Raw genomic sequence first — 24,883 nt, forward strand, 5'->3', positions numbered from 1 at the left:
CTTACTAATCGTACTGCCGTGATTCACATCGGTGATTTAGTATCGGACACCATTCACATGCCCTCCTTGGGTACCCCTCAAGGTGCAGTCCTTTCTCCTCTCCTCTTTAATCTGGCTCTCCTTAATCTCCCTAAGCGTTTAGCTCAAATTCCACATCTTAGACATAGTCTATATGCTGATGATATTACTCTGTGGTGCGCCGGGGGTAGTGATGCACAAATTGAGGAGGCGCTTCAGTCAGGCACAGACATCGTCGTAGCAGAAGTGGCACTGGCCGGTCTTGAATGCTCCCCAAGTAAGTCGGAGCTCTTGACCCTCCCTGCCCCTCGCCGGTCACGCTCCACTACAGACATAACTATACGAATACAAAATAATCCCATACCATGTGTCCCTATTCTTAAAGTCCTTGGTTTGACCATACAGCGCAACAGAGCCAATACGCAATATATCTCTCAACTCACCTCACAAGTCAACCAAACTATTGGCCTCATCCGCCGCATAACAGCTCGAAACAAAGGAATGACGGAATTTGAGCGCCTCCGGCTGGTTCAAGCATTCGTGCTCAGTCGCCTGACATACGCCCTCCCGTACCTTAACTCAAGTAAAACGGAGCTGTCTAAAATCAACTGCCTCATACGAAAAATATACAAAGCGGCGCTTTTACTCCCTCAAAGTACTTCCACTGCCAAACTGGAACGCCTCGGCATTTACAACACAGCTGAAGAGCTCATAGAAGCTCATTCAGTCAGTCAACTTTCCCGCCTTTCTACCACTTCTACTGGCAGATACATCCTAGAGTCGCTCGGGCTTCATGCACCGATTGTTACTGACTCCAGAGTCTACATCCCACCCGACTTGCACAATCTCCTGCTCGTGCGGCCGATTCCCCGCAATATGCACCCGGAGCACAATATTAAACGCCGTGAACATCGCGCACGCGTTCTAGCCCGCAAATACCCCATGGGCCAGTCAACCGCCTATGTGGACGCCGCGAGTTATACCCATCACAACGCCTACGCAGTCACCGCCATCTTTGATCCAAACGCAACCTCTTACCATTCACTCACTATCCAAACGCGCTCCCCTGCCACGGCGGAAGAGGCGGCTATTGCACTAGCGCTGACTCATCGGCCTACCCCAACAATTGTTATCTCCGATTCGAAAACGGCCATTCGAAATTTCGCCCGGGGGATTATTTCTCCGCAGGCTCTCAAAATTCTCCTTCAAAATCCTCCCACTTCCCACGTGGAGTTGATTTGGACTCCTGCCCATGCGGGGCTGGAAGGAAACGAAGCGGCTAACCTTGCAGCTCGAGAGCTAACCCACCGAGCTGCGGCAGGTCGCACCCCTTCCCACGGAGCCCAATCAACCCGCGACAGCCTTCTGACTTTCCAGGAAATTACCTGCCACTACCGCCTCTCTCGCCGGCGCTACCCTCCACCCCATTGGTCACTCTCTATTACCGAGGAACGGTACTGGCGCCTTCTCCAAACCAATACCCTCCCCTGTCGCGCCAGACTACACGCAATTTATCCATCTGTATTTCCCTCTCCCCAATGTCCCGACTGTGGAGCCCACGAAACAGTTGCTCATATAATTTGGCAATGCCCTCAAAACTCATTCCCTCTCATCTCTTGTGTGGAGCACTGGGAGGCGGCGTTAGGCAGCTCGGATCCGCGGGTCCAGCAAGAACTCGCTGAACGAGCAGCCCAGGTCACCGGCGCCCTCCAAGCACTGGTCACCACTCGCCGTTGACCCAACAGCTCCAGAATAAAGTTCTTTCTCTCTCTCTCTCTCTCTCTCTCCTGATTGAGTCATTGGGCAGTCATAATGAGTCATAGATTGGGTTCAAATTCAAAATGACGCTGCGAGGGCATGTGGGGAATCAAATTCAAGGTCTCGATGTGGGGAATCATTCGGGACGAAAATGAGTTATAGATATATCATGACGTAGTCATGGTAAGTCATAGATTCAGTCAAAATTCAAGTTCGTGACGCTAGGGCGTGTGGCGTATCAAATTAAAGGTCTCGATGAGGGTAATCACGTGCTTCCTGATAATTATCATGACATAGTCCAAATGGGTCATAAATTAGATTAAAATTCACAATGATGCCACTGGGTGTCCCCGGCATCAAATTGAAGGTTCCGATAAGGGAAATCACGTGGGACAAAAATGTGATAGGGCTATATCATGAGATAGTCATGGTTAGTCATTGATTGGTTTAACATTCAAATTGATTCCGCTAAGATGTGATGGGTATCAAATTAATGGTCTTGATGAGCAGAATCACGTGGGAGAAATACAAAAATGCTTCCTGGGTATAATTATGAGATTGTCATGGCGAGTCTTATCTTGGGGTAAAATTCGAAGTGACCCCGCTAGGGCCGTGTAGGGTATCAAATTTCCGGTCTTGACGAGGGGAATCACGTGGCACAAACAAAAAAGGCTTCGTAGTTCGAATCCTGAAATAGTCATTATGAGTCATAGATTGGGTTAAATTCAAGGTGAGGCCACTGAAGCATGTGGGGCGTCAAATTGAAGGTTCCAGTTAGGGGAATCACGTCGGACACTTAAACAATGCGTCCTGGTTACAGTGATGAGAGTAATTGTTAGTTTGACTGGTATGAATTCCATATGACCCTGCTAGGGTGTGTGGGGTATCAAATTAAAGGTCTCGTCGAGGGATCACGTGGCGACAAATATAAAAATGCTTTCTGGTTATAATTATGAGGGTATAGCAAAAGGTATATAGCAAAAGGTTCACACTCACACACTCACACTCACACTCTCACTCTCACTCACACTCTGCCTCTTCCTCTCACTCTCACTCTCACTCACACTCTCACTCTCACTCTCACTCACACTCTCACTCTCACTCACACTCACAGGCACTCTCACACTCACACTCACTCTCACTCACACTCACACTCTCACTCTCACTCTCACTCTAACTCACACTCTCACTTTCACTCACACTCACACTCTCACTCACACTCACACTCTCACTTTCACTCACACTCTCACTTTCACTCACACTCTCACTCACACACACACACACTTACACTCACTCTCACACTCTCACGTTCTCACACTCTCACTCTCACTGTCTCAATCTCTCACTCTCACTCTCACACTCACACTCTCACTCTCACACTCACTCTCACACACTCTCTCACTCTCAGTCTCTCACTCACTCTCACTCTCACTCTCTCTCTCGCTCTCTCTCACTCACACTCTCTCACTCACACTCTCACACTCTCTCTGTCACTCTCACACTCTTTCGCACACTCACACACTCTCTCACTCTCACTCTCACTCACTCTCTCTCGCTCACCCTCTCTCTCTCCACACACTCTCTCACTCTCTCACTCACACACTCTCTCAAACACACGCACACTCACACACGCGTGCATGCTGGAAGTTAACGGCTGGGTACGGTGGCAATCATTGACAGCGTGGTGTTTTTCCGAGCTACGAGAGCTCATCCCACCTAGCAAACGCTAATAAAAGCTAATACAAGTGCCTCAGCAAACAACGAGGCACTTTTTTGTTTGTCCCACGTGATTTCCCTCCTCGAGACCCTCAATTTGATACCCCACATTCTTTAGCACCAGATCTCTCTGCATTTTCACCCAATCTGAGACGATCTATGACTCCCGTGTTACACGCTTCGCCATTTTCGATATTTTTCTTATTTTTTTTACATTTATTTTTATCAATTCTCTACATTTACGCTTTTATAATGATTACAGGTTGCACTTCCGGGATATCTGCATTTTTGTGTATATGCAGGGCGTTACAAGATCATGGCGGGGATAGGGGGAGGGGTGTACTCGGCAAAGAATGCTACGCAATAAAACAGCAAATGTATATCCATGAACGCCTCGCGCTTCAGAGATTCGCGGGGACAGTTCGCTTTGACACAAGGCGTTTTTTCAGGATGCAGAGAAAGAATGCACGGAACCGTAACCCTAAACAGCTTCGACATAAATGAATGGAGCAGTGAGCGCACGTCCCCTCACCCAATCTTGCTTGTTTCGACCTGGGGACCCAGCACACCATCGAGCCTGGACCGCCTCCGTCATGAACACGAATACGGAGCCTACATCAAGAGTTTGGTATCCAATATATACGTACAATTGCATCCAACCAGCGCTACTCTTCATGGGCAGCAGGTATAGCTGTATTAAATCTGCAACGAAAATTGTTTCCGACCTCACAGGAGCTACGGTGTCATGTCGTGGCGAATTCAAGAGTTTGAGCTCACGAATTTGCGCCCGTAATATTTTTACCACGCGTGAATTTGAAAACACTGACTGCAAATGAAATTAGAGTCCATCTGACCCGGAGTAAATTCCTAGCATGAGAGAGTTGTGAGGCCATTTGAGTTCTGAATTCATTTTGAGTTCTCAGCCCATTTTGAGTTCTGAGTTCATTTTGAGTTTGAGTCCATTTTGAGTTCTGAGTACATTTTGAGTTTGAGTCCATTTTGAGTTCGAGTATATTTTGAGTTTGAGTCCATTTTGAGTTCTGATTACATTTTGAGTTTGAGTACATATTGAGTTTCGAGTACATTTGAGTTCTGAGTCCATTTTGAGTTTGAGTACAGTTTGAGTTCTGAGTCCATTTTGAGTTTGAGTCCATTTTGAGTTTGAGTCCGAGTGAGTTCTGAGTTTTGCGCTCAATGTGAGTGAGTTTGAGTGAGCGCAGATGTGCTGCTCAGCATTGAGTCTGAGTTTGAGTGAGTGGTGATTCGAAAAAAAAATTGTGAGTGAGTTTGAGTGAGCCGCGCCAACTTTGCCGAGGTATGGTAAGCAACCAGCATGAAAGCAAGCACAAGCTGCAGCCCGCTGCGTGGTTATTATTCTGCCTTTGACCTTCGAGGAAGCACGTACGACTGAAGGGCGGGCAAACTGACCATCTTATAGGAAGAGAAACGCAGTAGCGCTTTGTGGATTTTTGTACTTGATTTTGTGGATTTTGTACCTTGGCATCAAAAACAGCCAAATCCTCGCGATGTAACGGCAGGAATGCCGTTACTGCCGTTCCTTCGAAAATGTAACGAGTTACCGTTACAGTTCCACCGACCCTTAATGGAACGGTGGCGTTCCTCCGTTCCTCCAAAAAGGAGCTAGTTCCAGGAATGCCGTTCCTTTTAACGCCGTTCCGTACAACACTGGTATCATTGTTATCGGGACTAAGCAGTCTTTCTAATAAACCCAACTTGTATTTTGTCTTCATGGCTCCTTTAAGTAGTGCAACAACAGCATCGTGAGAAATGGAAGCGTGCTATTCCAATGCAAGAAACGAGAGATTTAAGCTCGATTCGAAGTATTTGGGAGTGTACCCTTTTGAGAGAATCCTCTACCTATAATTTTACAAGGCAAGCTTAAACCCGGATTTTTGTCAGATCAGTGACGTAGTAGCTTTGCATCCTTACCTGTTTGCAAACTTGTATTACCTTGCGCTCCGGCTTGCCCGTAAAAAAGGCTTAGTCAGGTCCTTGTACTTGAACGTTTCATATTTGCACGAACTATCGCTTAGAATTCGTTTTGCGTGTTTTGTAACAGCGCGTGGCCGCTTCAGGTTTTCTTATCTGGTGTTTTAACTGAAGCGCGCGTTTGCTCTTTTTGTCGTAAGTCGCGTCGGCCAATATTTCTTGGTGTGGAAAGGGTGTAACCTTGTCACAAACTTGATTTATTGCTTGTTCGACAATTTCTTGATCCTAATTCTATGGATCTAAAATTATTAAAAATCAGAGAATAATGAATGCGCAACAAGCACCGCGCAACTCACTTTATCGACGTTCATCTGTGCACGTAACGCTTCGGACTGCTTCTTCGCCGATTGTGTTTCATTGTAGTCTTTTGTATAGCAGGAGGGCCCTTTAATAAACTTTGTTGAGTAGAACCTTGCGTCGTTTTTGGCTACGTGGCGATATTCTGACACCTCCTTGTGCTGCACCGCATCACAGCACAAAAAATAAAGTTTTGTACGCTGGACCACGCTCTTTTGTGTCTCTTCGTAATATTGAATTTTTTGTTGCGTGTGATAAAATCAATTCTATTCTTTTTTTCGCGCTTCTTTTTTTGCGCGGATTGAAAACCATGGTAGCAGAAAGACACACGGTGCAGCATTTATGTCTTCGTGTTTGATACTTTGCGTTTCTGCACCGTTTTTAATCATTCTCAAGTATGTACCAACTCATTCAAACAATACTTTTATTGGACTATCTCTTTGAGCGTTCTGCGCATTCCAGAGCGACCAACAAATTCCTTAATACGTAGCCGGAATAACGCGTACTTGGTTCCTTGGGGTTTTTGCTTTATTCTATTATGGATAGGCCCGCAGCAGTCTGTGACTACGGAGCTACCGTATGTGTAATTGCTGCCACTTTTCCTTTAAGAAAAGAAGCAATCCAGATTTAAAAATCCGTAAACACGACGGCGCTGCACTTCTGCCTCAGGACTCAGAAGCAGTTGTCGTTCGCGGCCGAAGTCTACGGCAATTATTTCAGAAATAAAACTAAATTGAAGGCGGTGGTATACACAATGATTGGACGACTCACCGCTAACTACTACGCAGAGACCTAAAGCAGCGAGCGTTTGCGCGCCAAAAGCTGGCAAATACATCGCATGCGCGGCGGCTGGATTCCCTCCGTGCTGCGGTGGCGCCAGCATTGGCATCCGAGGTCCCTTTTGTGAAACAAGCGCCGCAGTTTCGTGCCCAGTAAAGCATTTAGGTACTCTGGAACTGCTCTACTACCAGATAATTGTTTTTCGCATCTGCAAGATAAGTGTTTCTTCGACTGTCTGTTGTCTTTCTTCATTTGTTTGCAAAGTGTACGTAGCAGGAATACGTTAATCTTTTTCTAGGTATTGACCTAGTACGACCCCCTACTGTGATAGCTTTAACCCATCACTGAAGCAAGTCAGCCAAGACATGAGAAAGATTTCCAAGCCAGCCAACATTTCCGCGCTCAGATAGGAGGGAATACATGTTGAGCACTTTTTGTTTTAAACGCTTCCTGCTTCTCTATTAATATGCATTTGAATAAGCCCACAAGAAAGACATTTCCCAGACAAACACTGAACGTGCAAAAAAATTGAAGCCTACGAACCTTTGCAAACATTGATTTCTCCTGCAACGTGAGTAGGAAGCAAAAAATATTGAGCTTTGTAACATATCAACAGAAAATTTTGACTACTGAGAAAAAAGAGGGAGCCCACCAGGATGGCCGAAACCAATCTCTATGACCAAGTGCGCACTTGATAATTCCTTTCAATATGGTGCACTGAGCAGCAGTTAAAGGAGGGAGTTTTTTAGTTCACCCTAATTACGCTGGGATGCCCAGCCTCCGTGCCGTGGTCACCAAGAGCTGCCGCCACTGATGCATAAGCGACGATGTAACTTCACGCACGTGCAACAAGCACCTCGGCAGGAGTTGTTGTAACCCTTTATTTCAAAGAGAAGGCCATTCCACCAAAATACAGGCAGAGGGGGAGAGGCAGGGAGCAGTAGCCGAGTGGCACAAATGGTGGGCATTTGAACGCCATAGAAAAGATCACTGCCGTCAGCAGAGCCAGGCAAGGGTTGGGATCATATGAGTCAAGTCAAGTCAAGCATTACGACCGGGATAGGCCCCGGTTTGCACTAACCTTGAGAGAGCACTCTCTAGGCTGGACACCTCGAGGTCAGTGAGAAATTTAGGGTCATCTAAAGATGGGCCGTCTTGAGAGGCATCACGCGGTAAAGCGTTGACGAGTATAGGGCGGTACAAAAAAAAACGCGGCGAAGTGCCAGATTAAGTGGTTCAGGGTGGTGAACAGTGACGTTTGACCGCAGGGGCAGTAAAGAGGTGGAGATCTTCCCGGGTGAATCCCTTTTCTCATGATGTGGGGCGTGAGGACTGCGTTAGCAATAGTTTTGTTTATGAAGATTTCCGCAGAGCCAGGCATCACAGGAGCCAGAGCCGAGTAGCCAGCGGGAGTAACGTACGCAAGGCGTACCTTCCCAGCATGCCGTGCGTGCACGGTCAAGTTGAAGGCGAGGGTCAGGAGAGGGGCGTGACGCGTCGTCGTCCAGGGGAGGGGTACTAGCGAGACATTTCCTTGCTGCATCGTGTGCAGTCTGTGTGACCCGGCACCCATGCCAAACCGGCAGTAGTACCATTGCGAACTAGAATGGCGATCATGTGTTCTATTTTGTGTACAGTTGGGTGATCACTGAAGGGCTTGCTGAGTTATTGAAGTGCATGATGGCAGTCCGTAAGGATCCGAAAACGTGGAGCGGGCGGCGTTGCAATACTGTATGTCAGGTGATCTATTCCGCTGACGATGCTCTGAAGTTCTGCTTCCAAGGGAATCGTGAGGTGTCCTGGCCGAATGACAGAGGCGCCCAGGTCCGGCCGAGCTGGGCAGCGCCAGGCCAGACCCATATGTGAAGGCGAAGGGCTGGCGTCCGTGTAAATGTCCACTTCATCTGGCAATTTTGTCGCAAGAACGCGCTGAAGGGCTTTCTCACGGGCAACAGGTCGTGTACGGGAGATACCGGTTCGTTGATGGGCCACTGTGACAGGCGAGAGTGACCAAGGGTGTAGCGGCGGCGAGGCCGATGAAAGTGTCGGAAGAATACGCAAATCCCAGGCGGAGAGTTGTTGTTGTTGTTTCACGTCTTTATTTCACTTAAATTGCCCCTGGGGGGCTGCTGTGAAATGGAAAAAAAAAGAAAAGACAAGAAAAACCCTTAAGGGGATCAAAAATGAAGCGAGGTCCTGGGCAGTTGGAGAGTGAAACCCCCTGTGGCGTTAATGTCCGCCGAAGGTCATGTTGACCTAGGGTTTCCGCGAGGAGCTCTCCCATGGGAGGCATATATCAGCCTGTTCAGAGCATCCATGCGGGTGTGCTAAGGAAGTCCAGTGATGGTGCGGAGCACGGCACAATAAAGGACCGCTAACTGTTTCTTATGAGTCGGTGATAGGTTCTACGCCGGAGCGCTATGAGTGCAGTAGAGCATCATTTCTACTGTTTTTCACTCGATGCGCCAACTGCGAGTAATGTTTATCAGTTTTACCATAATTTCTTCGGTTCGAAAAACCTGCTCCACGACTCCAAATGGAAACATTCCCCATCGCACTTTGTCGGTAACCTGTGTCCTTGTAACTGCAAAGCTGTTTAGCAAATCGTAATTTTTGTGTTCGCAGTTAAAACATCCACAAATTTGTGCCAAGTGCGCGCACGTGAGCGCGAGCCTTTCGGCGACCACCCGGCAGCTACCAAAAACGAGACAATGCCTGGTGCTCGTGTGTGCGTGCCCCGATACGACCGCCCAGCGTCCGCTGCGCACGTTCGTCCAGCCAAGCATGCAAACTTCGGGAGATTGGCCAAGATTGGCCAAAGAACTCCGGTGTTCACCGTACTCATGTAAACACTTGATCGGACCGAGAAAGACTCCAGCGTTCCCCGTAATCATGGCAACGCTTTCTCGGAACGAGAAAGACACGTCATATCGTGCCCTCCTCCAAGGTGATGCGCAATGATTACCACTTCCGAAAAATGACAGAAGCTCACACTTATAGCAACAATGATGGAGTAAAGGTAATTGCTGCAGTGAAGAAGAAGCAAATTTGCTGCAGTAGTGGATTGAAACCATCGTGATGGTCGTGAAGGTTGCGTACAGTTTCGCTACCTTCACGTCTTAAGCATTAGTGTGAGCTTCCTTCATTTTTTTCGGCATATCTGTGGTCTACCCCTCTCATCCCAAAGATGTCGTGAGAACCTCAACGTTGGCGCCTCGAGCAGTTGGTCGTATGCGATAGCATTGAAACGCGTTCGTGATATCAACGCGTACGAAAGTCACGTCAAGGAGTTCACCAAGATTTGGAACACTTCCGCTCAGCGCGGCGTACTTATCAATCCTATCTACTCGAGTAATCCAGTGTCACTTCGTAGCTGCGAGAAATCTGTGCTATGTACAGGCTGCCCCCAAAAGTAGCTATCAGGTTGTAAAAATCATCCAGCCACCATCCAGCCTTCATACCTGCTGCACAATTTGTTACATTTGTTTTGTCTTAACCACAGCTGAGCCCCTCCTTAATATGAGAGTACCCTCGGGACGTGGATAGGTAGCGTGGTGTCAGTAAAAAGTTCGCCAACACATGAACACTTCTCGTTGGTTATGTTAGGGAAGACCTGCGCATTCAGTTGAATACATGGGACTCCCCGCCCATGCCCCATTGTGTCGAAAGGCTTCGTAATCTTGCATCTTAAGACGCTTTGCTTTATTATCTGCTTTGTAACGGCTTTGATCTATCTACTAAGCGTTCAGATACTGCTCGTTCTTTCCCCCGTATTTTGAGTGTAAACGACGACGCTGAATTTTGGTGCTCACTTTGCGCTGTTTTGGTTGAGCTCTTCGACTCCCCACATCGGGGAACTGCTGGCGTCAACGGCCACCTCTTTGTAATGGTCAGCTCATACTCGCGTTGTACAATGCCATGTTCTATGAAATACTTCCAAGGAGCCGTTTTGCTGTCACACACGCTACGCCATCTTTATGGCTAATTGGGGCCTTCATTGCTCCCGCATAAAAACTCTAATCCTAGAGACCAGAATGCAGTTAATGAAATGAAAAGCTAATGTTTCGACATGGTTTTTAAGGGCAGTCAACGGCATTTATTAAACTTCGAGCGCTGCTTGACGCATGCGGCCCTGCCTTTGTTTATCTTATCCTTGGGGACCGAGCCTAAGGCATCAAAGATACACAAGACCCCTCTCACAAAATGGGCTGTGGCATTACAGTGAGAGTCTATTTTTTCGTACTGTTATAAAGGTTCTAGTCGAGAGACTGATTAAGTGGGCAACTTCGACAAGAACCATAGTCAATAAAACTGTATTCTTGCTGAAATCCGATTTTTTGCTCCGTTTCATATGCATGTCATTTCTACTGCTGCTTTCAGAGCCACCACAACAACTCTCCTGTCGTCACCCGGGTACACTGTGAAGAACATGCTTAATGTAAAACTTAACATGCGTAAGTTCAGTTTTGTTGCAGCTCAATTTGCCGTGATCTTTGACACGAGGGAATCATTTACATGTCAGTTGGTAAAGAAAAATTATGAAGTGGAACAACCAATTCTACTCACTGCCTCTTCCACAAACAAAGCAATTTAAAGTTTTGATTTAATGTTTTCATAAAAAAGAAAACAGCGCGCTCTGACTAACTAGATAGTGAAAAATTATAATAAAGTGCACTTGCTGCATTTGTTTTGGGCATGTCCTTGACGTTAGCTGCAGGGATTGTTCTAGAGTGTATTTTACAGATGCGAAGCCAAGGCGTTTTTCCCGATTGTACGAATGAAAAAATGTTTCTTTTACCCTCAACGCCGTCGATGCTATTTCTGTTCCCGATCTTGTTCCTCCGAGCAAACGAGCACGTCCTTCCCATATTTAGTTAAAACGGGGAAGGGCTGGAGATTCAGTCAACCAGGCAACCATGCGGCTTTCCGTTTCCCTGTAGCGTCCTTCGCATCTCGCTGTCTAACGTCGCATCTTACACACGGACCATAACCACTCGACCAAGGGAATCAGACAGGCCCCATTGGGTCGTGAGACATTCACGTTTAATTTCCCACCCGCTCAACAGCACGCACGCACCACCCCCTCCTTCCCTCCGCTCCCCACCCGTGCACGCATAATCCGGCAACCGGCGACCTGCGCGTCCCTAGACACGAAAGACACTGGCGAAAATGTCGTTCCGAAAGCCGTTCATGCTGAACAAGAGTTAATGTTTCACTTTGGCGTTCCAAGCCTGAAGTATCAATTCGTACAGGGGGCATTCCCACCTACTTGACGAAGTGAAACAAACTTCAGGTGGAAACGGTGGCGACTGCACTTTCTGAGGCACGGATTTCCGTTGTTTCGCCTTCACGCACGCACTTGTACGCGAAGGACGCGCCCTAAACTCCCGCCCTTTTTTCTCCGAGCAAAGAACCTGCGTCTGTCCCATACCGATTTAAAAGTAAGTACACCTGCGGATAACGGTTCCAAGTTAGCCGATTATGCAACTTGTGAAAGAGGCATGGGTGGAGGCGAGGGGTAAAAAACTAGTGAAAGCAATACCAAGTAAAACGCCTTCCCCGGAATGAGAACTTGAGGTGTTAGACATACACAGCATCGCTGTAAACACAAAGCTGAAGCCATTCTTACCAATCCAAAATGCCCTCAAAAATTTTTTTTTTGGCTCTCCAACAAACAGCCTGATCCATTTTCTCTTTTCCGCAGTCCAATTCATCAATGTGAACCTGACCAGCGTCTACACTACATGCAAGAATTGCAAAGTGATGATCCACCACTACATTAACGACGGTGACGTATACATTCGCCTTTGATCCCTTGGCGTGAGCCTAATTCCAGATAAAACTTCTTTTTCAAGTCTTAAAGGAAGGTGGTGAAGCTAAAAAATTCTGTTTGCTTTCCACCCAGGGGTTCACCGTGGCGTGGCCGTCGTAGTCAATCACCCGGAGCAATAATTAGTTATTAGACGTGTTTGTGGCCTGACAATCTTATTTCATTCCTTGTCCTACCGCGACTTTTCGAACAGCCGCAGAAACGGGCCCAGCACGCAGCTCACAAATTGCTTTGAGATGAATAACTGCAGCACTCAAATCACAAGTTGCGCTGTTTCTGAAAAGTGCGGACTCGCGTTCGGAAGACAGCCACACCTAGGACTCTTTTCTTGGAGTGTGGCTTCTGCATCCCTAGTTCGTTCAGCTGTGGATTCTTCCTATATAACCTATTGGCAATTTCACTATTTGAAAGACGTTTCAGTACGCTTATCCTACTTTCTATACGTACATTCATTGAACTCCGCACCAATATTTCTCAGTTATATTCAAGGTGAACCATTTCAGATGGCCATACTAATCGCAGCTGCTCAAATCTCAAATGCACCAGCACATGGCCATTAAAGCGGCCTTCCAGACTTTCTTTCGTTCTACAAGTCTAAAAAAACATTTTGGCGGAAATGAAACAATATAAAAAAGATTTCGTCGGAATATCACACGACTATCAAATACGTACCCCAGTACAAATGAGAGAGAGAGAGAGAGAGAGAGAGAGAGAGAGAGAGAGAGAGAGAGAGAGAGAGAGAGAGCTTTAATCACAGTTGAAGTGAGCATATTTGTGGTCGGGGTCTTCAGTCAAAGACTTCGTTGGTACGGCTGGCTGTCTTCGCCCTTCCCGCTAGCAAAAGCTGCGTTTCAGGAGAAGAGCTGGCCAGCGTACTCTCCCACTGCTTGCGTGAGGGGTTCGGGATGGGGGGAAGATCTGGGTTCAGTTGACATTCCCAGACAATATGGTACAGCGTGCCTTGTGCTTGGCAGTGAGTACAAAGGGGATCGTAAAGAGTAGGGTAGATGGCGTGTAGTCGTGTTGGGTGGGGTACGTATTAGTCTGTAGTTGTCTCAGGATGACTTCCTGTTCTTTCGTGGCTTGATCGGTGACTGGGGGATAGAGTTGTATCGCTAGTCGATAATGCTGGTTGATGTCGGCGTATGTGAGGAGCGGTTGCCAGGTTCGCTCCGACTTTTCTTGCGGTGCCCGGTGGCCGAGTTCTCTGGCCAGGACGTGTGCCGTCTGGTTGCTGCGAAGAGCAGAGTGGGGCGGGGTCCAACTGATTGTGACCTGCTTTTGCGGTGGCCGTTGAAGGAGAACCCGAAGCGCTTGTCTTGAAACCCTACCTGCTTGGTATGCTCGACAGGCGGCTTGGCTGTCCGTAATCATTACTTCAGCTTTAGTCTGGGAGAGGGCAAGGGCGATAGCCGTCTCTTCAGCCTGCTGGGTGTTCGACGACCGAAGCGTCAGACTGGAAAGGAGGCCGGTTGTGGAGATAACGGCCACGGATCGTACACCGTACTTCGCGTATTCCGCCGCGTCTGTGTATACCACGTAGTCTTGGCCTCCGTACTGTTTTTCTAGCGCAGTTGCGCTTGCTATGCGTCTTCCCTCAAGATGTTGAGACAAAGGTAAAAAGATGAATAAACTAATATACAATAAAGAATACTCCTCATCCACTGAGCAAATAATGTTGCGTTTAGAAGAGACAACACTAAAAGGCGGTGACCGAAAGCGCAGTCTTTGTTCCAACTTCCAAGGAGAAAAATCGTTGCCACATAACCATCAGCAGTACTATTGGGACACCAAAGTGCGCGACAGCGTCTGACACTATATTGCGCACAGTCCATATTACAAAATTATATATATATATATATATATATATATATATATATATATATATATATATATATATATATATATATATATATATATATATATATATATATATATATTGTGAGCTGAGTTTGTGTCTTGCTGCCTGCTAGGAGATATTTGTCCCCATTGGTATTAATCATCATCACCAGTAGCTTGCGGCTACCGCATCATCTGCTGTACATACTCATCATCACCGGCACAACCTCGTCTTCGGCTAATCATCATCAGCAGGGACGCTGGGTCGCCATCTTGGTTCGTCCCCGCCTGACGCATCGGAATAAAGGAGCTGCGAAAGCAACGGTCCCGTCACCTTCTATCTACGGCCTCACAAGTGGTGGAGTTGCAACTCGATCCCGAGCTGTACCTCTCCTTCGACACCCCTGGAGCTCCGTTCAGGTCGCCGCTTGCCCTCAAGACCAATGTCCATGTCGCAAGACACTCCGAGTAGCGCAGCCTCTGCGCCTCTGCAATGCATCGTCACCACTCCCCAGCGCGACCCGCCCGAGTTCACTGGTCTTCGGGGCGAAGACGTGGAGGAGTGTCTGGACAGCTTCACACGCGTCAGCGAGTTCAATAGGTGGGATGATCGCCTCAAATTGTTCAACGTTGGCTTCTCTCTGAAGAAGATTGCCGAGACGTGGTATTTAAACCATAAACATGAATTTACCGACTGGGCTGGCTTCACCACGGAGGTGCAAAAGATTTTTGGCTCCCCTAAAGCGCGGAGTGACAACGCGAGGAGGGAGCTGGAGGTCCGCGTGCAGCAAGCTAATGAGACATACACCTCATACATCGAGGATGTTATAGCGCTGTGTCGCCGCGTCGACCAAGATATGCCGGAGTCTGACCGTGTTCGTCACATTCTCAAAGGGATCGGCGAGTTCGCTTTCAACGCACTTGTCCTGCAGAACCTTTCCACCGTAGCAGACGTAAGATCCTCCTGTCAGCGTATCGACGAACTTCAATCCATCCGCCTCCCACGGGACACGGCGCCTGCTCCTCATCTTGGGAACGAAGACCTTCGTGCGATGATTCGAGCTATAGTTCGCGAAGAAGTGTACGGCAACACCTCTCATTTTCCGCACGGTGTTCGCCAAGCCGCTACGGCTCCTGGCCTTCGCGAGATGGTTAAAGAGGAGCTTGCGGCTATGCCTGTGCTAGTGCCGCCTGCCCATTCAGTTGCCCCATCAACACCGTCCTACTCAGATGTCGCTGGCCGGACACCTCTGCCGTTGTCCCCGATCATGAGCCACCCTTCGTGTGGCTATGTTGCGGCCATGCCCCACGCGCCGAGCTCAAAGCCCTACTTTCCACCAAGTCAGGATGCCTTCTCCAACCGGCCCGTGTGCTACTATTGCGGCATTCGAGGTCACATCTCCCGCTTTTGTCGACGCCGCCAACGGGATGAACGACGTGGTTATGCTGCCTATGAGCGCGAGAGCGTACCCCCGAACTACTACGGCTACCGGCGGCGTGCGTACCCGTCGCCTCCACGCCGCTCCCCGTCTCCGCCTCAGACTGACGACGTCCCTCGCAGCTCCCGTGCGCAACGACCCCGCTCGCCTTCACCAGGTCGCCGTTCAGTTTCCCCCCTTCGTCCTGCGTCTTACATCGCTAACCACCGCCAGGAAAACTAGTTAATGCAGTTTTGGGAGGGAAAACTGCATCTCCTGCGAAGCTTACAAGTCCTCCAGAGCGTCCGTCGAACTTGCTGTCTGTTTTGGTTGAAGGTGTTTGCGTCGATGCCCTTATTGACACTGGTGCGAGCGTTTCAGTGATAAGTGCGGAATTGTGTGCTCGTCTACGCAAGGTACGAACACCCTACACGGGACCTTTTCTACATGAAGCGAATAGCAGTGTCATTAAGCCATCCGGACAATGCACAGTGCGGATTGTTGTTGGTTCTCTTCGGCATCATGTTCAGTGTGCGGTGTTGTCCATCTGTGCTCATCATCTTATTCTGGGTTGGGATTTTCTCTCATCCGCATCCGCCGTCATTTCATGTGATCACCCTGAAATTCAACTCACGGATACAGAGCAGCTCAGCGGCATTTCTGAAGTACCACAGCTGCACGTCACAGCGAGTGAAGATTGTGTTTTAAACCCCCGCCGCGAGACGGTGCTTTCCCTCTGCTCAAACCGAATCAGTGATGGAGACGTGCTTATAGTTCCCTCTCCACGTTTTCTGCCCAAAGGTGTCGTCATCCCGACATGCCTCGTCCGCTTCTCACATGGATCAGCACAGCTTCTGGCTACAAACGCCACTTCCGAATCCATATTGCTCCCCGCGGGTGCTACTATCGCTTGTGTTCTGCCTGACGATACGCTCTCATTAGTTCCCCTGTGCTCCGTCTCTTCCGTTCCGACGCCTGCAAAATCTGAGCCAAATATGTCCACACTTAAGGCTACCATCAGCAAAGACCTCTCAGAAAGCGAAACAAACCAGCTACTTCAACTCCTGGATAAACACAGGGACACATTTGACTGCCTTTCTAGCAAGCTGGGGCAGACGTCTGTGACAGCGCATCGGATCGAGACGGATGGGACCCACATCGTCCGCCGTCGCCCATACCGTGTGTCATCGTCCGAACGAAAAGTAATCGAAGAAAATGTAGCGGACATGCTAGAACGAGACATCATTCGGCCGTCTTCCAGCCCATGGTCTTCCCCCGTGGTTTTAGTCCGCAAGAAGGATGGTTCCGTGCGGTTTTGCGTGGACTATCGAGCCTTGAATAAGATCACCAAGAAGGATGTTTATCCAATGCCACGTATAGATGACGCGCTCGACTGTCTGCAGGGGGCGGAATTTTTCTCCAGCTTAGACCTGCGATCTGGTTATTGGCAGATACCCATGCACGAGCCTGACAAAGAAAAGACAGCGTTTGCTACTCCAGACGGCTTATACGAGTTTAACGTAATGCCGTTTGGTTTATGCAACGCCCCAGCCACGTTTGAACGCATGATAGACACAGTCCTTCGTGGCCTTAAATGGAAGACGTGCTTGTGTTACCTGGATGACATTGTTATTTTCTCGTCGAATTTTCCTGAACATCTCCGGCGTCTCGATGAAGTTCTGACCAATCTGGCCAAAGCCGGCCTGACTTTGAACACCAAGAAGTGCCACTTCGCCCGCAGATCCATCAAAGTTCTCGGTCACATTGTCAGCAAAGATGGTATACGGCCCGACCCAGACAAAATTTCCGCTGTGGCTAATTTCCCTCGACCTCAAGAACAAAAATCCTTTCGCAGTTTCCTTGGCTTGGCATCATATTTCCGTCGTTTCGTTCGCAATTTCGCCACCCTGGCCTCGCCCCTCAATCAGCTGCTGCATTCCGGTAACCCCTTTGTCTGGAGTGACGACTGCGAGAAGGCTTTTCAAAACCTAAAGCAAGCACTTACTTCCGGGCCTGTACTTCGCCACTTCGATGACACAAAGCCAGTTCTTCTTCATACTGACGCTAGCGGGCATGGAATTGGCGCCGTCTTGCTACAGCGCGATGCTCACTCGCGTGAACGAGTGGTTGCCTACGCAAGCCGCTCTCTGACGTCCGCAGAAAAAAATTACCCCATCACAGAGCAAGAATGTCTGGCTGTTGTGTGGTCTGTTCAAAAGTTCCGTCCATACCTTTACGGCCGACATTTCACAGTCGTTACAGATCACCATGCCCTGTGTTGGCTGTCTTCTTTGAAAAATCTGTCAGGACGACTTGGGCGCTGGATTCTCCGCTTGCAAGAATATGACTTCACGGTGATCTATAAGTCTGGTCGCAAGCATCTCGACGCGGACGCGCTTTCCCGGTGTCCGCTGGTAAAGTCTTCAGACGACGTTGCCCGACATTCTAATGTGCCGCCTTTGCCCATTGCACCCATCGATATTCCTATTAACGATATCCCCGACTTGGTTGCCCTTCAACACGCCGACAGTTATTGTCGGACAATAATCGATCGGCTCACCGGCTCCACACAACCACCGAATAGCCGCCTACGTCGTCAGCTGCACCAGTTCCAGCTTCTTGATGGCGCACTGTACCGCATCAACCACCACACCGATGGAGCCAGATGGGTTCCGGTTGTGCCCCGTTCCCTCCGTCCACGCATTTTGGAAGCGTTGCACGACGACCCAACTGCAGGCCACCTCGGATTCCAGAAGACCTACGACCGTGTCCGAGGGCGCTTCTTTTGGCCAGGGCTTTCTACGAGTGTCGCTAAATACGTCGCCTCTTGTGCGCCTTGTCAGCACCGGAAACGCACCACGTCACCCCCTGCCGGTCTACTCCAGCCCCTTCCGTGTCCAGCAAGCCCGTTTGAAGTGGTCGGTATTGACCTTTACGGTCCCTTGCCTCCGACAGCGGCCGGTCATCGCTGGATAGTTACGGCAGTGGACCACCTGACTCGCTACGCCGAAACCGCTCCACTTCCTTCAGCTAGCGCCACCGAGATCGCTCACTTCTTCTTAAACAACATTTTGCTACGCCATGGAGCGCCCCGCGTTTTGCTAAGCGATCGAGGCAAGACATTTCTGTCTCAAATTCTCGCCGACTTGCTTCGAGCTTCCAACACCTGTCACAAGATGACGTCCAGCTATCATCCCCAAACAAACGGCCTCACAGAACGCTTCCATCGAACTCTCTCTGATATGATCTCTATGTATATTCAACCTGACCATCGCAACTGGGACACCATCTTACCTCCTGTTACCTATGCTTACAATACCGCAATTCAGACCACAACCGGATACTCCCCGTACTACCTTGTATACGGCCGTCACCCTTCGCACACTCTGGATACCTGCTTCTTCGCCGCTCCCGTGTCACCTTCTACGACGTCTCCTGAACAATTTGTTGCTCGCGTTGAACACTGCCGCCAACTTGCCCGCATGCGCACTGAAGCGAGCCAACAGGATCGAAAGCAACGCTACGACGCTGTGCATCGCTCTCCTCAATTCCGACCCGGTGATGAAGTCTTGGTGTGGACGCCTATTCGTGTTCCGGGCCTATGCGAGAAGTTCTTGCACCGTTTCCTTGGTCCGTACAAGGTTCTCGAGGCGACCTCTCCTGTAAACTTTCGCGTCACACCGGTTTGCCCAAGTTCCGACCGCCGCCATCGTGGCACCGAGATAGTTCACGTTTCCCGGCTCAAGGTTTTTAACCGCCGCGACGAACTCTGAAACGCGGCCAGGCGGCCGCTTCTTTCAACGAGGGGGATAATAGTGTGAGCTGAGTTTGTGTCTTGCTGCCTGCTAGGAGATATTTGTCCCCATTGGTATTAATCATCATCACCAGTAGCTTGCGGCTACCGCATCATCTGCTGTACATACTCATCATCACCGGCACAACCTCGTCTTCGGCTAATCATCATCAGCAGGGACGCTGGGTCGCCATCTTGGTTCGTCCCCGCCTGACGCATCGGAATAAAGGAGCTGCGAAAGCAACGGTCCCGTCACCTTCTATCTACGGCCTCACAATATATATATATATATATATATATATATATATATATATATATATATATATATATATATATATATATATATATATATATATATATATCTTTATATATATACACCGCTACAGGAGGCATAGGGGCGTTGTTAGGCTCTTTTTTTTTTGCTATGGTTAGTGAAATGTACAGTTTTTTAATATACGTCAGAAAGAAAGAAACAAAGAAAAAATGAAAAACACGTGCCCAGAGTGGGGACCGAATCCATGCCCTTCTATTTGATCTCGAATGCCTTACCAATTCGGCTATCTGAGCGATTGTGTTCTCCTTCACTTCCTGGGGTATTTATAGTTACTAGAACTGTATCTGACGTTTGAGGGGAGAGCAAAGTCGCCCAGATAGCCGAATTGATAAGGCATTCGAGAGCAAATCGGAAGGCGTGGGTTCGGTCCTCACACTCGGTGCGTGTTTTTCTTTCTTTTTTTCTTACGTCTATTTAAAAAATGTGAATTCCAGTAACCGTAGTAAAAAAAGAGCCCCATAACGCACTTATGCCTCCTTTGGCTTTGTAGACTACCAACCTATGTTTCTGCCTTTCCTCAACGAGCCCCTCATTTCCTAACTATATTATTATGCGAAAGCCTAGCGAGGGTCTCGGTTCTGGCAGCCTTGATGCCTAGTTAGCATAAGAGGGCTTCCCGCCAGTGACCCGCTCATAACAGGCTGTAGACGTTCGAGTCACGCCCCAGGAGTTGAACAGAAGGTCCCTTTCTCCGTGTAGTCAGAGTGGCGCTGGCAACCAACGTTAAGCGTCAGATACACTTCTAGTAACTATAAATACCAAAGAAAGTGCAGGAGAACACAGCCGCCCCGATAGCCGAATTGGTAAGGCATTCGAGGTCAAATCGACAGGCGTGTGTTCGGCCCCCACTCTGGACGCGTGTTTTTCTTTCTTCCTTTCTTTCTTACGTTTATTAAAAAAAAACGTCAATTTCACTAACCGTGGAAAAAAAAGAGCCTAACCCACGCCGCTATGCCTCCCTTGGCGTTGTAGATTGCCGACCAATGTTTCTGCATTTCCTCAACGACCCCCTCATTTCCTAAATATATATATATATATATATATATATATATATATATATATATATATATATATATATATATACAAAGTAGAAGTACGCTCTTCGGAGACTTTATTTCCAACGTTTCGACCTGAGACAGGTCTTCCTCAGGAATGAACGCTTTGGGTAAAATCGTACGGACTCAGAGTGGGGGCGGCGCCCCGAAACACAAGCCACATGGGAAACAAACACACAAACGACCACACACAGCATACAGAGCTTATTCTGCCAAAGGCAGGCGAAAAAGAGCCTTCAATAAAAATAATAATAATAAAGAAGGCGAAAGGAAGAGGGAGGAACAAGGTGGCAAGGAGGAGGCAAGATAGAGGCAAGGAGGAACACACTGCATGAACGCGGGTGGTGGGGATATTAGGAAATGCGACGAGTTCACGGGCGGCGAAAGGCCCAAAAAACATCCGGTGTCTCCGGGAGGGAAAAACTACAAAGCACACGCCGCCACGAGCAGTGAGTTTACATGCGCGTCACCGGTAACAAGGATTAACTGCTGACCGTCTTCAGCGGCATGGTGAAGAATGCAAGCGGGGCCAATTACTGCATCTGAAGCGCAGGCAGCCTCCACGACTTTGGGGGGTCCCACATAAGCCAATGGGGGAGCCCATTTGAGGCGTCCCCTTCTCCGCCTAAGCCTCCATTTGTACACGGCGTTGCGTCGTGTCGCGCCAGGTCAATGTACGGCCTATTAACTGTTAGTACTCGGCTGTCGCCGGCACGCGTGGAGCCCTGGGCCCAATCCACGAAAATATGTCGGAGCGCGGCAATTTAAAAAAAACAAAAAAAAACATGAAAACAAGAACAGAGAGGCGACCGTCGGTATGTGCCGTGCCTCTGGGGCAACCAAAGAAAAAGAAAAAAAGAAAAAGAAAACGAGGGAAACAATGAAAAAGAGAAACAAAGCAAAACATGAGTGGAAAGACAGGAAGGACGCGTGCACTCCGTGAACACCAGCATTGGGGATCACAATGTGATTACAAAACACCCGAGGCATAAGCCACAACAGGCAGCAAAATAAAATACTTCTTACACGCTCGGTTGGAACTAAAAGCTTCAACATTCCGTTTTACATTTCTCAAGGATAAAATGGGTATGACATATGGTGACATAAACAGGCAATGGGTATCATCTGGTTATTAATGAGGTATGTTATGCTTGCTGAGCGTTGAGACAAGGAAATGAGAGAAAATATAAAAATAAAAATAAAAAAAATAAAAATTGCGGGGACGGGAAAGGGAGTGTTGGTAGGGGGTCGGGAGCGGACGAGATAATTGTAGTGACTGCGGAACATAATGGTAGGTTGTTGATGTTACAATGTACAACCTCACACCTGGAGCAACAGGCTGCCTGTAAACCTCAGACCGCGCAATGCCCTGCGCGGGAAGGCCGATAGCCCGATAGCAAAAGGACAACAAAACTACAAGGTCTCGTATGTCCCGGGGTCACTATGCTTCAATGGTCATGCAGCGTACGAATTACAGTCATAGTCCCAGGACGCTCATTAAGACCCTCCTTCAGAGTATTAAATTTGTAGATTAAGTAAGACTCACATTGTTCTCGCTCCCTACAGCTAGAAAAACTGCTCTGTAGAAGCGTGACTTTAATGTCATCGAAAGAGTGATTTTGCTTCGCTAGGTGTCTGGACAAGGGAAGGTTTGGGATATATATATATATATATATATATATATATATATATATATATATATATATATATATAGATATATATATATATATATATATATATATACCGCATCGGAAAGCCGAAAGGAGAACGGTGTAGGTCACTGAAACACATGAAGAATTTTGGAAGAGAGAAAGTGGAGGAAAAAATTCTGCCGGGTGGGATCCGCACTCTCGACTTCCAAAATACGCGTCTGGTGCGATGACCACTACGCTACCGCGGGGCTGGTTTCCTTCCAGTTTCTCGGCTTAATAGCCGAGTTACAGTATAGTTGCTTCCTGAACTAGTTATTTTGTGTGTTTGTTAGTGGTTTGTTTCCTCCAATTTCTTCTTGTGTTTTAAAATTCTGCATCTGTTTGAATGATGTGCCGCATTCTCCAGTTTACTTTCCGAGGCCAAGTAAAGCTCCAGAATCATGAACAGTCCGTCGGGTATGCCAACACACTCAGTTGATACATTCAGCGGTAAGAAGCGCCGCCAACACGCAAACAATATTAAAGCATTTCCCCGCACTTACCAAACAAGAATGTGAAATTGACAGTAATGCGAGAAGAAAACTTTTCAACAAAGCCGATTCTTCTGTCTAGAACGATACCTGGGGGCAGCAGTTTAGCGAGTTCGCAACGGAAGTAGAACGTATAAAAGAGATGGTGCCACCACCTACCGGAGCTTGATTTCGATTGATACTCGTAAAAACCTGCATACCGAAATTGTACGTTTTGATAACCAAAGCAAGCAGCTGTGGACCTCCTGCTGCTTTTGCAGTTTATGTATTAAGTCTCTCTCCTAAGTAAACAAAAAATATGTGGCACTTAAGCAAGAACGACGTTTGCGTAATTCAAATTTAGTTGAAATAACAGCGATAAGCCATGTAGCATACACTTCTGCGATATCAGTAAACGTATTACGAAATTTTTTTTCTATGTGCATTTTATACTTTCAGGGAAAGGATGCAGCTTGTGGCGGCCAAAGAGCGCTGTGGGAAAAAAGGATATGTGCTGCGACTTTTTGTACGATTTACTTTGCGGGACATCGCCGAAGTACCAACTCTACAATAAGTGCTGAAAGAAAGCATGCGCTTGCCACCTTGCAGTTTCAGAAAAGGTGGGCTGCCGTATTCATTAAAGAATGTTTGCTGGCTGCTCTTTTCGGCTCCTGTGTCATACAAGTGTAATTCCAGCAATCGTTAGTAAAACCTGTGGATCAGGCAGACAAAAACACACGCTGCGGCATCACGAGACGGATACACTAAGAAGTTAGGTGTTCCTACTACGCGTTATAGTAACGATGGCACCCCTGCCTCTAAAAGTAGGTGAAGTTGAGCTTTAAGATAACAAGAGACACTTCAAAGACAACTTGATATTGGTGTTATAGAGACGATTAGGTGAATGCGCGTTGAAAGCACATTTTCCAAGAGTTGCAATGGTAATGTAAGGGGGGTAAAGACAATTCCTCCAGACTCCACGCTTTACAGCTTCTCGCTGTACATGTGCTGGCGCACACATTATACGTGTATGATTATGATGAATGAACTTTTATTCAACCCAAAATAAAATGGGTGGTGCACGCAGGCACTCGACGGGGTCATCCGCTATTTACGGGACCCATATATTCCCAGCAACTCTTGGCCCCTGTCCGTCAGTGCTAGCTGAGTCGGCAGAGCGGGCCTGGATAACAAGGTCTCCTATCGCCCAAGGGGTTGGGGATTGCGGGTGTTGTGGGTAAGGGAAGGAGTGCGGTCTTGCGTTCCGTGCACTCTACCAAGATGTGAGGCAGGGTGCCCCTTGATCTTTTACAAAACAGACAGATTGTATCGCTTTTCGGAGGGTACACGCGGTACGGGATGCGCAAGCGATCCTGCCTGCACTCAACGCAGGATCGTCTGTTGTTGTCGCGTCGCTCCGTGTTGCGGTTGCAGTCTGCACCTTCCCTCTCGGAACATCCGGGCAGTGTGCCGAAACCTGGTAACCGGGTGCGATAGATCTTCCCGCTCGTGCACGGCCCGGATTGACATTTCTCGGGCATGGCAGTCGGCGATGGTATTGCCTGCTTCGTGCTAGTGAGCCGGGACCCACACAAGTTCTATGGCTCTTCCCAGAGGCTTGCACTTGATTAGAATTGGGCCACGGAGGAGATTACCCCCCTGCGGAAGCTTTCGTAGGCTGTCTTTCAGTCGGTGACCACGGTGTCCACGATCGGCGGTAAGAGTTCGAGGACCACAGCCGCTTCTTGGACAACTGCGGAGTCTGTTGTCTTCAGGGACTCCCTAACAATCAGCCTGTCTCACAACGTAATCACCACCGCTGCACAGTCGCTGTCTTTTCGGAGCGAGGAGTCCGCGTAGGAGTCCCTGGGCTT

At 48.3% G+C, this 24,883-nt stretch overlaps 1 long non-coding RNA gene across 1 annotated transcript; it reads left to right on the forward strand.

Moving 5' to 3' along the window:
• The first annotated feature begins 10,949 nt into the window (after positions 1–10,949).
• On the forward strand, positions 10,950–23,669 carry LOC144165097 (uncharacterized). Its single transcript, XR_013321357.1, has 3 exons — positions 10,950–11,033; positions 12,284–12,367; positions 23,469–23,669. It is a non-coding gene; the product is annotated as an uncharacterized LOC144165097 (long non-coding RNA).
• The last annotated feature ends 1,214 nt before the right edge of the window (positions 23,670–24,883 follow it).

The sequence above is a fragment of the Haemaphysalis longicornis genome, unplaced genomic scaffold (genome assembly GCF_048455015.1).
Source record: "Haemaphysalis longicornis isolate Haplotype H1 unplaced genomic scaffold, Haemaphysalis longicornis Haplotype H1 scaffold_14, whole genome shotgun sequence".
Classification (NCBI taxonomy): Eukaryota; Metazoa; Arthropoda; class Arachnida; order Ixodida; family Ixodidae; genus Haemaphysalis; species Haemaphysalis longicornis.